At 40.5% G+C, this 16,007-nt stretch overlaps 1 pseudogene; it reads left to right on the top strand.

The window, feature by feature from the left end:
* Window positions 1-11,391: 11,391 nt before the first annotated feature.
* Window positions 11,392-13,159, top strand: LOC149160353 (calcium-transporting ATPase, endoplasmic reticulum-type pseudogene; annotated as a pseudogene).
* The last annotated feature ends 2,848 nt before the right edge of the window (window positions 13,160-16,007 follow it).

Genomic DNA, 16,007 nt, shown 5'->3' with positions numbered 1-16,007 from the left:
GACTACATTTATAGCATGGGAGCTATTGTTTCCTCACTCTTTCCAGTGATGTGTTTCCCACATGAAGGCAGAGTGGTCCACCTAGTTGACCAACTTTCATTCCCTGGTTCAAACACAGCTATTAGTCAAATGTCATCCCTAACTGGTCATTTTGCACAAGGAATGTCTCATCAATCTCCAGTCCATCCACCTGATGAGCGCGAGTGATTCGGTGATTGTGACTGAAACCCAAGAGGTATGCACCCTGGTCTGCTTCGGCAGGAAAACCCCATATATAAGGTAAGTTTCTGTGTAGGAATATGACTAGTCTGACTATCCTGTCCATTTAGGAAAATGGATCAGACTAGAAAAGGATTCCCCCATCAAAGGTTAAGTGATTGGAACTTGAATCACCTTCGTCCATTTCGATGGACAAAGCCGAGGAAGCTTTTTATCCGCTACGCAGATGGAACAATCTTGCTAATGCAAGAACTTCCGTATGGTAACCTGGAAACTATATTTCGTTATACCTGGGGTCATGCAAGTGAAAAATGACCATTTATTTTCTTAGCTTGTAGGCTCTCAACCCTTTAAACTCATAGGTTCGTCATTCCTAGCTTTGCATACGAAAGGCTCCAGAGAAAAGTTTCGAATGGGGCAAGCTCCCTAAAAAATGAACCTATCGATGAGACATCCTTATTATACGACTGACACGAGCAGGTTTACGCGAATTTCAAGCTCTTTAAAAAATAAACCTATAAATGAGTAGTTTTACGCGAAGTTCAAGCTCGTTAAAAAATAAACCTAGCAATGAGAAAATGTTCCCCCAGAGTTTAAGCTCATTAAAAAATGAACCCATCTTTGGTAAATAATCTTTGCGATCACATAATTATCACCTTTTGAACCTTGGTCGTGTTCTTACCATCACCTCCACTCTTTTTTAGCCGATCATACGCCTCCATTTGATTGTTTACCCTTTTGAGGAACAGCTGCGATGAGTGATTCTATTAGCCACCTTCTTTACATTGTTGTGATTGAAAATTTCCAAACCTTACCTAGAACCAGCTGCTATCCGAAAACATCACTCGTTCCTCAAAAAACGAGTCTCCTTTAAGCTCTTTTCATCTGGCTTGTAAAATATGAAAGGATTGCCAAGAAATTGGCCTCTCCAGCTCGTTAAAGTGATTGGAAGTGCCATCTTTTTGGACCTGAGGGATCATTACACAAAACGATCGAACGCTTTTCTTGTTCGGCTCGTTAAAACTATCGAAAAGTCATCCCTTTCATATTATTTTATACCTTTTCAAACTTAAGGGATTATATTACGAAAAAGGACTACTTGAGTTGCCTTTACGTCTCTTTTTAGACTCTCTAAAATTGAAAAGGACTGAGTTATCTTTGTCATTAAACTCATTAAAACAATAGTGACAAACTTGTCCATGTAGACAAGAGCGAGTTTCACTGTCGCTAGGCTCATTAAAACATAGCGACAGGTTTGCCCGAAGGGAAAATTATAGAACAAGCATATGTTATCCTCCTCAAGCTTGACAAAAATAAAGAGGTACTAGTCAGCAATGACTGGGGAAAAAGGGAAGAAAACTTGAATAACTTCATTAGTAGCAAGTTGCTCTTGAACATGACACTTTCACTCCATCACCATGATTGAGTCGGGTTGGGTTATTCCATTCAGTGGTCATATCACCATTGGTCCGTCGTACCATCCATTTTGGGTTTAACGCTACCAATCCATTTTAGTGTCGCCGATATGTTCAAGAGAATTCGCTAAGAGAATTCACCAACCTAGCTAACACCTCATCCATTGCAATACCTTCACTCTCCATTTTTCATGACCGCCACCCTGAACCTTGTATCATAAGATCGTTTTCACCTCCACAAAATCATTTACTCTGTTCTGTGTCGTAGATGTGGGATTCATTAAGGCCCTCCTATAACGGGTCACTTCTTGTCGACATTAGCTCAAGAGAATTCACCAACCTAGCTAACACCTCATCCATTGCAATACCTTCACTCTCCATTTTTCATGACCGCCACCCTGAACCTTGTATCATAAGATCGTTTTCACCTCCACAAAATCATTTACTCTGTTCTGTGTCGTAGATGTGGGATTCATTAAGGCCCTCCTATAACGGGTCACTTCTTGTCGACATTAGCTCATTATCCAAGAAGTTGACTTAGGAACAACCCTTTCAGTACTTTGAAGCTTGCATGCCTCAATGGCAAGTTTCTCACTTCCGACGATAGGTTTACATCAATGGCCTTCAACCGAAAGATTTTGCGTGGTGTTCGACATCAACTCATGTATTCACACCATGTGAATTGTACTACAGTACCTTGAGGGTCATTATCATTATCGGTGATTCCTCTCACGCTTGTTAATAGCTTACATCATTGGCTAGTAATCAGGTGATGTCTTTCCATGTTCGACATCAGAACATCTTTTCACATGGATCGACTTGTACTTCGGGTGAAGATTGAATGAGTTTGAAGACCTCAGATCTAGTTTCATCCATCCGGGCTGCGATATATTCAGGAAAATAAAGACATCAAATGTACATCATAGTTATACAGATAATCATCCAAACTAAGGGATGATGACTCTACCAAAATCATCAGTCTGCCACACAGATGATTATCTGTCTTATGTACATGAAAATGAATTTATAAAGTTGAGCATGGGAATGCCCGCCTCAGCTAGATCATGAAAATATTATGAAGATAATGTATTGTATTGTATCTTATTACAGGTCACCTTCCAATTCGAAAAACCTTGGATCCTCATTATAAAGCATTTCACTCGACATCAGAAGATTTACGACCTCATGCTTTAGGGGGCAACTGTTATAGACATATTTGGGCACTGCAACCTCAATCACATATGTCCATAAACCAAGGGCTTCTAAACCCCTAAAAGTGTTGTTTCATACACTAAAGGAACAAGGTCAGCTGATTACATCATTTCCCAAAAGTTCTCCCTGAAAAACTGCTCAGAACTTGTCAAAACTAGACCATACAGACTGCTCCATGCTAAGGGTGTGATGCATCTCACCTATTACACACAGGGGGTGCAATGCATACTGAAAATCCCTTCTGTAGGATGTGATGAGCGAGAGAAGACAAATGGCAGAAGCAATTTGCTAGGTGGAAACTCAACGAATCTTCTACAAACTGCTCATATGACACTTGCCTCTCTGAATTTGCCCAAGTATGAGTAAGAGATCATGAAATCTCCAAGTGGAACCAAGAACTATCAGTGAAATGACACTAATCAAAATCCCAGACGCTGACTCACTCTCCTGCAAACATCTATATATGGATCCCTCATCCTAGAGATCCGGAGGCTAGAATTTTGTAATTTGCAAGGAAGTGCTATTGGTTTCTCTTTGAAGAAATTGTTGGGTGATCTTGCTTTGTATGAGGTGAAGATGGCTTTCATGTTGGGAGGATGATGCTGGATCAGACAGCTTGGTTGTAATCCTCCCTTCTACTACTTCTATCAATAAATCTATTTGAGTTTTCCTCCATATGCTTGTATATCTCTGAATCTTGTATTTGTATATGCATTTATATGGTTAATGTACATCTGATCCTACATTGTTTATGGTTATAGATCTCTATGCTTTGATGGTATTTTGCTGCCTTGACTCTACAGGTGTTCTTTGAAGCAGGACAAGTGAGAAAGGAGTGGCGAAAGCTTTATCAAAGGAGAGAGGAAACAAGCAAGGAGACTAGCGAAAGACTGAGGTTGGTACTCTCTACTTCTCTCTCATCTATCTCTCATAAAGGAAAACACAAGTAACTTTAGTTTGTTTGTTTCTAAGATAGCTACCCGTCTTAGTGGGACTAGTAGCTCTGAATGGACACTAGTTTTCCTGATAACATAGGGGTATTCAAGAGCAAGAGGCAGATCAAAATCAAGAACAAGAAGACTTACATGTTTTCATTGTAGAAAACCATGACATAAGAAAAGAGATTTTTGGGTGTGGAAGAAAGAATGTGAAGAACAAAAATTGACCAGCACAAATAAGATATCAAGTAGCACAAAAAAAGGTGAGACCACCACTGTAGTTTTAGAAGGCAATATTTTATTTAATGTTTCGGTAGAATATACATGATTATATACTTCTAGCACTAGCATTGATTGGGTACTTAACTTTTGGGCATCTCACCATGCAACTCCATGCAAAATCAAAATGTTGCATATAAAGTTAGTTATTTTGGTAAAGTACATTTGAGAAACAATCAATTCTGTAATATTATTGCAGTGGGAGATGTCCAAATCAAGATTAAGGATGGATGTGACATCTTGATAAAATAGGTTAGGCATGTCTTGGATATGTGTATAAGCTTGATCTTTGTGGGATGATTAGATGATGAATAATGCTCCATTAGGTTTGGTAAAGGCCGCTAAAAAATTAGTAAAAGGGTCAGTAGTCATGGCTAAAGGATTCAAGACAGGAGCATGTTATACATTGAGGGTAATGACAAAAATATTAGATGTAGTTGTTGTCGCAAAAAAAGGAAACTTGGCAATTTATGGCATAAGTGCTTAGGTTACATGAGTGAATAAGGCCTAAAAGTCCTTGTTGGAAAAAAATTCTTTGAGGTTTGGAATCCTATGAACTTGAATTTTGTGAGAATTATATATATGTAGGTGACGAAGGGTTTCATTTATGAGAGGTGACCATCGAAAGGAAAATAAATATATTAGAATTGAATCACTCAATTGTTTTTGGCTCAATCAATATTAAGTCTTTAGGAAGAGATTCATAATTTGTTATACTAATAGATGATGCATCTAAGAACGGTTGAGTCTATCCCATGAAAAGTAAAGGTAAGGTGTTTGAGATATTTCAAAATTTCATGCTGTCTTTAAAAGAGAGACTAACAAACTACTCAAATTTTTTAGGAAAAATAACAGTGGAGAGTATTTTTCTAGTGCATTCAAGGATTATTGTAATAGGTTCAACATAAAACATGAAAAGATTGTCCTCAACAAAATGGTACTATAGAAAGAATAAATTTCACTACCATGGAGAATTTGAGTATGTTGTCAAATTATGGAATGCGAAAAAAAATAGTAGAAGCAATAATGATAGCTTATTACCTATCAATCGATTTCCTACTAAAACCCTAGATCGTGGCACCTCTGAATAAGTTTGGATGAATAAGAAGGTTAACTTCTTTTACCCTGATTTTTTTTGGCGTGAAGTGATGAGCCCCAAAAATGGATAATTATTTGGGCTCATTCAACCTCCTAATTCGACTTAATCCACCATTCTCATTAGTTTATTGAATGTTTTTTATTATATTTATGCTAATAGAGTGAATTGGGTTAGTCATTATGCCAACAAGTCTAATGTGTGCTTTGTGTAGCCTTTTTGGTCCATTTAGAGACAAAATCAAAGGTGTAAATGAGCACTTGGCAGCCAAATTCGTGGGAGAACAAGGGAGAGGATTTGTAGGAAGGTGTCCCCTTCATTTATGGGCTCTTACCTCAAATTCTCCACCATCAGCTCGGAGTTCAAGGGCCACCAAATCAATCAGCACAAGGGCAGCCAAGCAAGTCAAGTAGGACTGTTGTTAACTACAAGTCTTGGGCAGCCGAGTCCCTAAAGTTTAGGAGGACTGTTGGGGTCCTCAATTTGTATAAATAAGAAGGCTTAGGGCCTCATTTTGGGTTAGCTAGTGGTTAGTCAATTTGTAGCTAGTAGTTAGCCAATGGTTAGTCATTTTGTAGGCAGAAGTTAGCTAGTCTGTAGTTCGATTTTTAGGCAGTAGATTAGCTTTGCTTTCAGCACATTTTCAAGTTTCCCTTGTGGACAGTTTTGATGTAACTCTTCTTTTCTTGCTCAATAAAGATGAATCCAGCTTTGCACCAGCTCTAAATCTCTCTTAGGAGGCTATAGCTCTTGGGGTTGGGCCCATCTCAAGCGCCCAATACCTCCTTTGATTATCTTTATGTGTTTTTGCTGCATTCTTAGAATAAAATCTGCTATTTAGATTTAAATATTGTGTTGTTATTTAGGTTGCTTTTGATGATTAAAAAGGTTCTTCATGTTCAGATTTACTTGATAGGTTAATCACAGGGAATATATTAAGAAAAAGGCTACCAAGTACTTTGGATCTAACCTCCCCTTCAGTGGAATCATGAGCTGGGACCAATGTAACCTTGTTGCCCACAAAAACACATTCTTTGCTTCACCATGCAATTAATAGTGTTGGATTCTTAGTTGTCGAACTTGATATCAGTTTTGATTGCATGCTTCAGTTTATGATTGCTTAGTTGCATAGTCATTTCATGTATTTCATTTCGAATAAACTTTTGTTCATTTCCATTTGCTGTTAGGTTAGAATAGAGTAAAGTAACTAGGTCATAGGTTTTATAAGTGTTTGTTTGGTCAGTTTGAAAAACCACTTACAGAGTACCTGTTATCCTTCCTTACCTGCCCATACTCCATACAACCTACCTGCTTCACCCTTCACTTAGAACCCTTACCTTACATTTGCCTCATTCACTTACTTTGCCATGATTCTCATCTTCTTGTGCAACATCGTTTCATCTCTCCCTTGAACAAATCGAACCATCCTCGCCATTCCTTAGCTCCATCCACCAGTTCTTGGGCCACTTCAAACCCCTATCCTACCTCCATATCCATTCATGCATCTACCCTCACTCACCCATCCTCCAAAATCCAATTTTTAAACATCCTGTAGAAAATCGCAGAACATCCTGTAGAAATTTCAGAACATCCTGTAGAACCCCTGCAGACTTCCTGTAGAAGCTCATAAACGCGGTTTCTTGGCAGCCAAAATTTATGAAACTCTCTAGAAGGGTGTTAGGGACCCCTTAGGCCCTCTCCGAACCTTCCCGACCTCTTCCAAGCATTTCTCCTCCTTGATCCACCTCTGCACAGTCAAAAATAGTTAGAAGCACATGCATGATAATTCCAACAACTTAATCAAAAATACAAAAAGATGTTTTCTTCAGATAGTGATAACTTAGACACATGCATTTTACCTTCATAGAAGTAATAGGACTAGCTGGTAGAATTAGGGTTTGCTAGGGTTTGTGTTTCTTTTTGGCTTTCAGTTTCTTTTCGCAATTAGATTAGCTTCCTTCGAGTTAGCTTTCATCCATCAATTAAAAATCTTCTTCTAAGAGCTCATAGAAGTTGGCTTAAGCTCCTAGTGGACTTGTGCCAGCTGACCAAGTGATAGCTGCGACAAGAGCTAGTACTTGTGCATACAACACCGTCGCTTCCAAGTTTGTTACGAACTACCGGGTTGATAAAATTAAAGAAGGGAGTCTCAGGAGTTGCAGCATTATTGCTGCAATACTGGGGCCCACCATCTTTTTGGCGCCGTTGCCGGGGAAGCGTCAGAGTATTGGTGATTGCCGCTTTTCTTCTATTTTCCACTACAATCTTCTGCTAAGTAGTTTATTTCATTTCCATTATGCAATTTCGTTTATGCAAAAGTAGATTAGCATTTCCCGCTTTTATAGATTAGCATTTCAATTCCGCAATTTCATTTCTACAAGCGTAGATTAGCATTTCAATTCCGCAAGCGTAGACTAGCATTTCATTTCTGCAATTTCATTTGAGCAAAATAGATTAGTCCTTTCCTGCTTTCATTTCAATTCCGCATTTCATTTCAGCAAGATAGTTAGTTGCAATTCAATCTATCTTAGTTTTGCAGGTACAAGAAGAAAAATACAAAAATCAACCAAAAAGATTTCTTTTCATGCCTTGTAGGAGTAGAGATAAGTTAGAAAAATGATTGCACAACACCCCCACTGCTTCACACAGCCAACATTCTCTCTTCTTCGATGGCTGTGATTAAAGAACCCTTAGGTGGACAGCAAGACATATTTGAAGAACCTCAAGGGAAGAAGACGAAGAAACCATTCCTCTAGAGCAAATGGCTACAAGCAGAAATGTTGGGAGCAGCACCTTGTCCAAAGACGAATTTGAAAATCAGATCGAAGATTTCAAGAGTGATATGAGGCAATTTCTTGCCAGGCAATTGGATACCCTGTGGATCCAAAAGAAGCAAGAGGAAGCCAAGAGGACTTTGGTCATCTTTTGTCCCAGGTGCACTAGAAAGCATCCTAGGAACGAATGTCCATTGTACTCTATAGAAGTGTGTTTTGTCTGTGAAGAATACCATCCTACAAATCAGTGCCCTTCCTTACCCAGAATCAAAGTTGCATATCAGAGAGCCAAAGGAGCCACTGAATCACTCTATTATATGAACCAAAGGAGGCTGCATGGACCTAGATCTTACCAGCAGGAACTGCAAGGGACACACGAGACCTATTATGACCCCTATCAAGCCACTTTCATGCCTTCTTGGGGTCCCCCTGCTCATCCTTCCTGGTTCACACCTCCTCCTTGTTCCTTCACAGATCCATATTATGCCCAACCAGCTGCTCATTCATTTCACTCTTATGCTCAGCCACAGCCTCAGTGGAATGCACCTCATCAGGGGTGGAGGCCCCAATACAACACTCCTCCCGCTTCTTTTCCTCCACCACCTGCTCATCCACAACCATCGCCTCCTGCTCCACCAAGGCAACCCCAAATGCCTACCCAACCACAACCCCATCCACATCCATCTCAAATCTACGCCCCCACTCAGCTACCCATACCACCATTTCCAAACCTGTCCATTGGAGTAGCTCAACAAAATTGCAATGCTAAGACACAACATGTCCAAATGACTCCTCTTGAGCTCGATGATCTTCACCATAGCTCAGGAAGAGTGTTGCAAAGCAGAGATTATCTTGAAAGCATTGAAGGACCACATCCGGCAAAAGAAGATTCAAAAGAGGAGATCAAAGAACCATGGGCTGCACTTGATGAAGAGAAGAGATCAGAATCAGAGATCGAGAGAGCTCCCTCATGGTTACCATCAAATCTTCCATGTATTCAAGAGAAAGGTCAACAAAAAGAGGAAGATGAGGAAGTCATAGTAGAAAGTGACATGAAACATGACCTAAATCAGAAAAGGACCAAGGATATCAAAGCTATATTGAGATATGGTTTCAGAAGGTCACTAAGTTGCAGCAGTACTCTCTTCTTCATCTATGTTTGATCCCTTCAAAGTCAAATCATTTGGTCTCTGAGATCTGGATAGCTGGAAAAGCATGCATTTCAAGCCTCCACATCAGTTTATCTCTAATCTCGATGTGCACATGGCTCCATTGGAAGTATGCTTATACTTGAGAACGATTTTGTTTTTCAAGTAGGGTAGGGTAGAAAAAAAAAAAAAAAAAAGAGAAAAAAGAAAAAGAAAAAATGAAAAAAGAGGAAAATAGAAATCTAAGGTGAAAACCTCCTCGGAGGCGCCTTAGATTGGCTCATTGATTGAAAACCTCCATGAGGCGGTCAATGGGTTGAAAAAAAAAAAGAGAAAAGAGAATAAGATCTCTGGGTGAAAACCTCCCTTGGAGGCGCCCAGGGCAGGCAATTAGGGTGAAAACCTCCATGAGGCGCCCTAGTTGTTTTTCAAAAAAAAAAGAGAAAAAGAAAAAGAAAAATAAATCTAATTTCCATTGAATAATTTCAGGTTGCAGCAATGACATTGCAGGTCAGGAGGATCACTCAAAACAAAGACAAAGGAGTTTTTGTGCCTTCTAGAGGAGGTTCTATATTTCTACAGGAAACATCCTGTAGAACCTTCAAGCGAGCCAGATTCGATTTTGGAAGGGGATCTAAAGCTTGGAATCCATTGGTTATGCCTGCAAGCATCCATGTTCCCATTCCTCACCCTTTTCCATCATCTTTTCCACCTCATTGTGCTTCTTCATTGTGCTTCTACAGGAAGTTCCTGTAGAAATTGTAGGAAGCTAGAAATGGATTTCAAAAAGGTGGTTTGGCGAACATGGTAGCTTCCTCAAGGGTTCAGAAGTCCTCCTGCAATCTTCAAACTCCTCCTCCATCATCTCCATACCTGCATCACAACCCAAGCTCAGTTTTTCTTTCCATGCAAAAACTTGCAAAATGCTTTGAAGAGAAAATACATAGAACAAAATTTGTTTTTGCCATAACTTGAAAACCATGCATCCATTTGAAAAACCGTTTTACAGAGAATTGTATAGGGATGATGGCAACATGCTCGAGCAGTTTCAGGCCATTCCGGTGCACGGTTTCCAAGAAATCAGCCTCCATCACCATCAGCCATTTTTGCATTTTCTCCATATCCGTGCATCCGTTTCAAAACCTGTTTCATGGGGAGATGCATATGGGTGATAGTAACCTACCCAAGTAGTTTTAGCCAATTCCGATGCACGGTTTCCGAGAAATTGATCTCTGAAATCTTCAGCCATTTTCCATTTTTCTTGAAATCTGTGCATCCATTGATCACGATTTTGCTATGGGAGGTGCATCATGATGATAGGAACGTGCTCAGCAAGTTTTAGATCGATCCGATTTACCGTTTGGGAGCAATGGCGAAAACAAGTTCTTGTCCTGTGAAAATTCAGCAACAGCAGCTTGAAGGTGCAGATCTGAACGTGGAAATGAACTCTTGCAGCATGCATCCGGCCAGAGGACACCTGCACAAGGAAAAAACAACCATGAATCATCAACCAAGCCATCATGCAACCAAAGAAACAAATGCATGCAGCAACAAAAAGGACATAGCAGCACGCCGACTTACAGGTATGTGTCTAAATCGGTTCCTCTATTTGCATCGATATGATTTAAAAGTGCATAAATGAATCAAATGGTGAGATTAAGCCAGGAATCTAGCAAAGTTAACCCAACAGTGCCTTCTCTAGCGCTCAGCCAGAAATCATGCAGTATACGTGGATAGTCGACTCACGTGGAAATAAAAAACAGGGAGTGTTGGTTGTTTGAACTCCGGTGCAACTGATCTAGAAGAGAACATGCAGTTCATGATAGCATTGCAGTTTGCATGTGGCCACGTACCCCTAGCCACTTCACTCCCTCACCGCAAATCACGCCGTAATTGAAAAATGCTCGGCTGACTCTCACCACCCGCTGATTCATTTGCACCTGTAACGTCCTTAGCCGAAGTACGCGTCCTCTGCTCCCACAATCTGTTAACTAGTCGTCCTCCATCAGGTTTTCTACCTGTTTTCGAAATTATCCCATGTATCAGGCTCGCTCAGAGGTGCAAGGGCACTCTACTGGCGTTTCTACAAGAAGTCGTCTACAGGAAACGCAGAAAACAGCTCTGCAGAAGGAAAACCCGAGATTTTTGTCGAAATTCAAGCTTAAAATGAGAAAAGTAGTTAAAGCTCGTGTCCAAGGTTACCAGGGTTCTTGAAAGTATTGATTTTGGAGTTTTTCAAATGCATTATAGATCTGTTAATGGTGGAGCAATCTGTTTGAATTCAGAATCTGATCATCTATTTCATAGTCCATGGAGGACAAGATATTCCCTGCTTGGTCTAAAACTGTTGAAGAATGCTTAGAAGAATATGATGTGAGCTTAGAGAATGGTTTAAATTCTCATGAAGTGGAAAAACGCCGTCAAATATATGGATGGAATGAGCTCCAGAAGAAAAATGGTACACCTTTGTGGAAGCTGGCAGTGGAGCAATTTGATGATACAATTGTTAAAATACTTCTGCTGGCAGCTGGCATTTCATTTCTTCTCGCCTACTTTCATGATAATGTGTCTTCTGAGGAGGGCATAACAGCCTATGTAGAGCCCCTGGTCATTCTCCTGATTCTCATCCTCAATGCCATTATTGGAGTATGGCAAGAGAATAATTCTAAGAAGGCTTTGGAAGCTCTCAAAGAAATGCAATCTGATCATGCAAAGGTCTTGAGAGATGGACATTATGTTGTAGATCTTCCCTCCAGAGAACTTGTTCCAGGAGATATAGTGGAACTGAAGGTGGGAGACAAGGTTCCTGCAGACATGAGAATTGTGTCCCTAAAGACATCCACCTTTAGGATGGAGCAGAGCTCCCTAACCAGAAAGAGCATGCCTATGGTCAGAAGAACATATCCAGCCACCTTGTGTGACTGTGAGTTGCAGTCAAAAGAATGCATGGTGTTTGCAGGAACTATAGTTACCAATGGCTGCTGCACATGCATTGTTGTGAGCACTGGCATGTTTACAGAAATAGGTAAAATTCAGGCACAAATTCAGGAAGCTTCAATGGAATGTCATGATACCCCTTTGAAAAGAAAGTTAGATGAATTTGGCGAAAGACTGACAACAGTGATTGGTGCCATTTGTATTCTTGTCTGGATCATGAACTACAAATATTTTCTTTCATGGGAAGTCATAGATGGGTGGCCAAAAAAATATCAGGTTTTCCTTTGAGAAATGTACGTACTACTTTAAGATTGTTGTTGCTCTGGCAGTTGCTGCTATACCAGAGGGATTGCCTGCTGTGATTACTGCATGTTTGGCTCTTGGCACTTGTAAGAGGGCACAAAAGAATGCTATTGTGCGTAAATTACCGAGCGTGGAGACTTTGGGTTGCACCACAGTGATATGCTCTGATAAGACAGGTACTCTTACAACCAATCAAATGTCTGTCAATGAGTTTATAGCCATAGGGCATAGTGCTGGTTCACTTAGGGAGTTTACTGTTGAAGGAACAACATATAATCCTGAGGATGGAAAAATATTGGATTGGCCTGCACATAATATGGGGGAAAATTGAGAAACTCTAGCAGAAGTTGCTGCAGTTTGCAATGATGCAGGGATATCTTGTCAAGGTCACTAGTTCCGTGCTACTGGTATTCCCACTGAGGTAGCCTTGAAGGTATTGGTTGAAAAAATGGGAGTTCCAGACCCAATGGCAGGTGATACAAGTGCCATTCTCAACAGTGGCACAGTGAAATTGGGCAATTGTGATTGGTGGATACAGAGATCAAAGAGGCGGGCTTTATTGGAGTTTGATTGTGATCGAAAATCCATGGGTGTTATTGTCATGGAACCAATGGGACAAAATCATCTGCTAGTGAAGGGCGCCATGGAAAATTTGCTTGAAAGGAGTGCTTTTCAACAACTTGCAGATGGATCAGTTGTTGAATTAGATGATGCATCAAGGGAATTACTCTTGAGGAAGTTTCATCAAATGAGTTCAAAGGCTTTGCGTTGTTTGGGATTGGCATACAAGGAAGTTTGGGGAGAGGGCAGCAGAAGGAGAAATTGGCCGAGATTTTAGCTAGGGAGGCAGCACCTGTGCTAGCCACCCTAAGCACATCCATCCCCTCCATGAACACTCATTTTTTCAAGGTTCGGACACAATCTGGTCATGGTTCAACCTTCTACAGGAAGCTACAGGACTTTCTACAGGAAGTTCTATATTTTTACCAGAAACATCCTGTAGAAGCCTTTGGGCAAGCCAGAATCAATTATGGAGACGGATTTGAAGCTTGAAGTTTGTTGAGGAGGCATGCAACCACTCTTTTATTCCATCCTCCACTGGTTTCATCTCCTTTCACCACCATTGCCACCATCATATTGAATATACTTGCACAATCATACCAAAGTTGAGAATTCTCTAGGAAAAGAAGCACAGGCAGTGGGAAGAAGCAAAGAGAAAAGCATGGTTTCATGACTAAGAAGAGGGCATCACTTCAGAAGCTTGGTGTTATAGACATTTTTGTGCCTCACAGCATGAAGCATGAAATGTCAATAATCTAAGGGATCCAAAGTCCCTAAACATGTTGTTCTTACCCCTAGAGGAACAAGGTCAGCAAACCACAACACTTTAGATCAGTTCTCCACCTGAAAACACTCAAAAACAAGCAATTTCAGGATCATGTCAACTGCTCCACTGAGCATCTGCGCTGAATGTCAATTGCTCCACTCTGTACCTGCGCTGAATGTCAAATCTAATGAAGGCTACCTGCGCTGGGTGAGATTGGCCAAGTGGCACAGTCATTCTGCAAGGTGTCAGGTGCCCAGGAAGCTTCTAAAATGACACTTGGATCAGCAAATTCGCCCTATGATGAGTAAGAGGTCCTTAAACTCCAAGTGGAAGCTAGGATCTCCAAGTGGACTCAGGAACTGGAGTATAACTGAAGAGGGAGAGGACACAAGTCAACTTCATGTCAGTCTCAAGTTGACTCATCCTTTCTCCAAATATCCTATATATAGAGCTCTCTCATGAGGTCTAAGGAGGCTGGAATTTTGTGAATGTAAGGAAGTGCTGTTGGTTTGTGTATAGAACTATTGGGTGATTGCTTTGAAGGAGGTGAAGAGGAGATTTCTTTCTGCTGGGAAGTGTTGCTGGATTGGGCCTCTTATGGTTGTAACACTCTCAGAACTTTACTTCTTCCATTAATAAAGCATTTGAGGGTCTTCTATATGCATGTATCTTAATGGTGTATCGATGCTTGTATATTTGATTTATTCTAATCCTTGAATCAGTTATGGATGTATGCTTCTTGTAGTTTCCCTTTCTTGTGCTTTTGCAGGATCTTTGTGTAGCTGGGCCAGTGAAAGAGCAAGGAGCTGGGAGCAAGCAGCAAAGAGGGAAGATTGGATCAATCATTAGCGGGAGATAACGGTTAGTGGATCTCTTCCTCCTCTCTCTTACATCTCATAAAGAAGTAATCTTGAATAGCTTTGTATTCAGTTGTTGCTGAGGTACTATCACCCTTAGAGTGGGATAGGGTCATTCCGTATTGGATACTTTTCCCTACAACAAATTGGCAACTCCGCTAGGGAAGCGTATCTTGTTGGTTGTTTGTGTTTTTTGCTATTCATTTCATAAACAAAGGGAGTACCGAATCGAACTGTGTTTGAATCATTCAAATACAAAGTAGAGGGCAGCTACTCTAGCTCAGTTTCTGGGCAAGTTTATGATTTGAAGAGCTGATCCACAAGGACTCTAATAAGCTCTTAGTGGTAGCTTTTCATCCTCCTTGTCATCCCTTAGTGTGTCCTTGACTGATAGCTTCTGATTTGAGCAAAAACTGTGAATTTTTTAGCAATCTGTGACCCGAAAACTGTGAAAAACGCAAGTCTCGTTCTTCAGTGCAGGCTGTACAAAGGCAGTCTGCATTTCAGCGTAGGTAGCCCCTTTGGGAACTGCACTGAATGTCAATCTGACAGTCCTTTACCTGCGCTGAACCAGTGGTACACTGTGCTACTGGGGTTTCCTGCTGTTTCTTGCCTTGTTTTCACTCTTGTTTTTGCTGTTTGTTACCAGTCAGTGGGCCTATCTGAAACCAACTTTCCTTGTTACTATTCTGCCTCAGTTGTATAAAGAAACTGTGTTTGTTCTTTGTGTATTTCTTATGCATTTACAGTTTCCCATAACGAAAGTGAACTAGTCTTGCTGTGACCTCTTGGATCTAGACCTGTGATAAAGTGTCGTTTTGATCTTAAGAGTTAGTTTGATTGCTGTTCATAGCTGATTAAGCCTTTGCTTTCGTCATATGGTTTGAATTTGTATATGTCTAGTGTCGAAAACAAGTAAACCGTAAGGTGTCTTTTTGATTTTAGACAAGCTTGTTTGCTTTCACTTGAAATTGATTTCGAAATTATACAACAGCTTTCTTTTTGTAATACATCAACATTAAGAAAGAGAAAAGAAATACCTGCATTTTGCATTTGCATTTTTGAGAAGTTTGCATGATTGATCTAGGAGAAAGTGCATTAGTGTGTGCTTTGTGATCTGTGTGAAAAGATGATGTCTTTCTTTTCCCTCAGTAGTTAGGATTTTCAAAGTTAAAAGATTATAAAGCTTGCTTATCATCTTAGACTGCATTTAGGAATTTGTACCGATACATCTCGTGGTGATCCTGAAAGACAAACTGCTAAACAAGATCAACTTAAAATATATTGAATGAACCTAACAACGCTTTGTAACATAACGCTCACAATAGAGGTCTAGGTAGAGACGTGTTCCGGCGTCGTTAAACGTAGTGACTGTCGATCTCTACGAAGGTGGGTGATTCCTCCTGAGGGACGATAGCACTAATACGGACTTGTGCTCCCGCGTACCGTCGCGTATATTGGGAGACCCCTATAGGCATTTATCCTTTATCCTTAGGAAGCCG

The sequence above is a fragment of the Pinus tabuliformis genome, chromosome 5_2 (assembly GCF_031772625.1).
Source record: "Pinus tabuliformis cultivar Carrire ecotype Pingquan chromosome 5_2, CPIR1, whole genome shotgun sequence".
Taxonomy (NCBI): domain Eukaryota; kingdom Viridiplantae; phylum Streptophyta; class Pinopsida; order Pinales; family Pinaceae; genus Pinus; species Pinus tabuliformis.
This window is presented reverse-complemented; position numbering and strand designations above follow the sequence as displayed.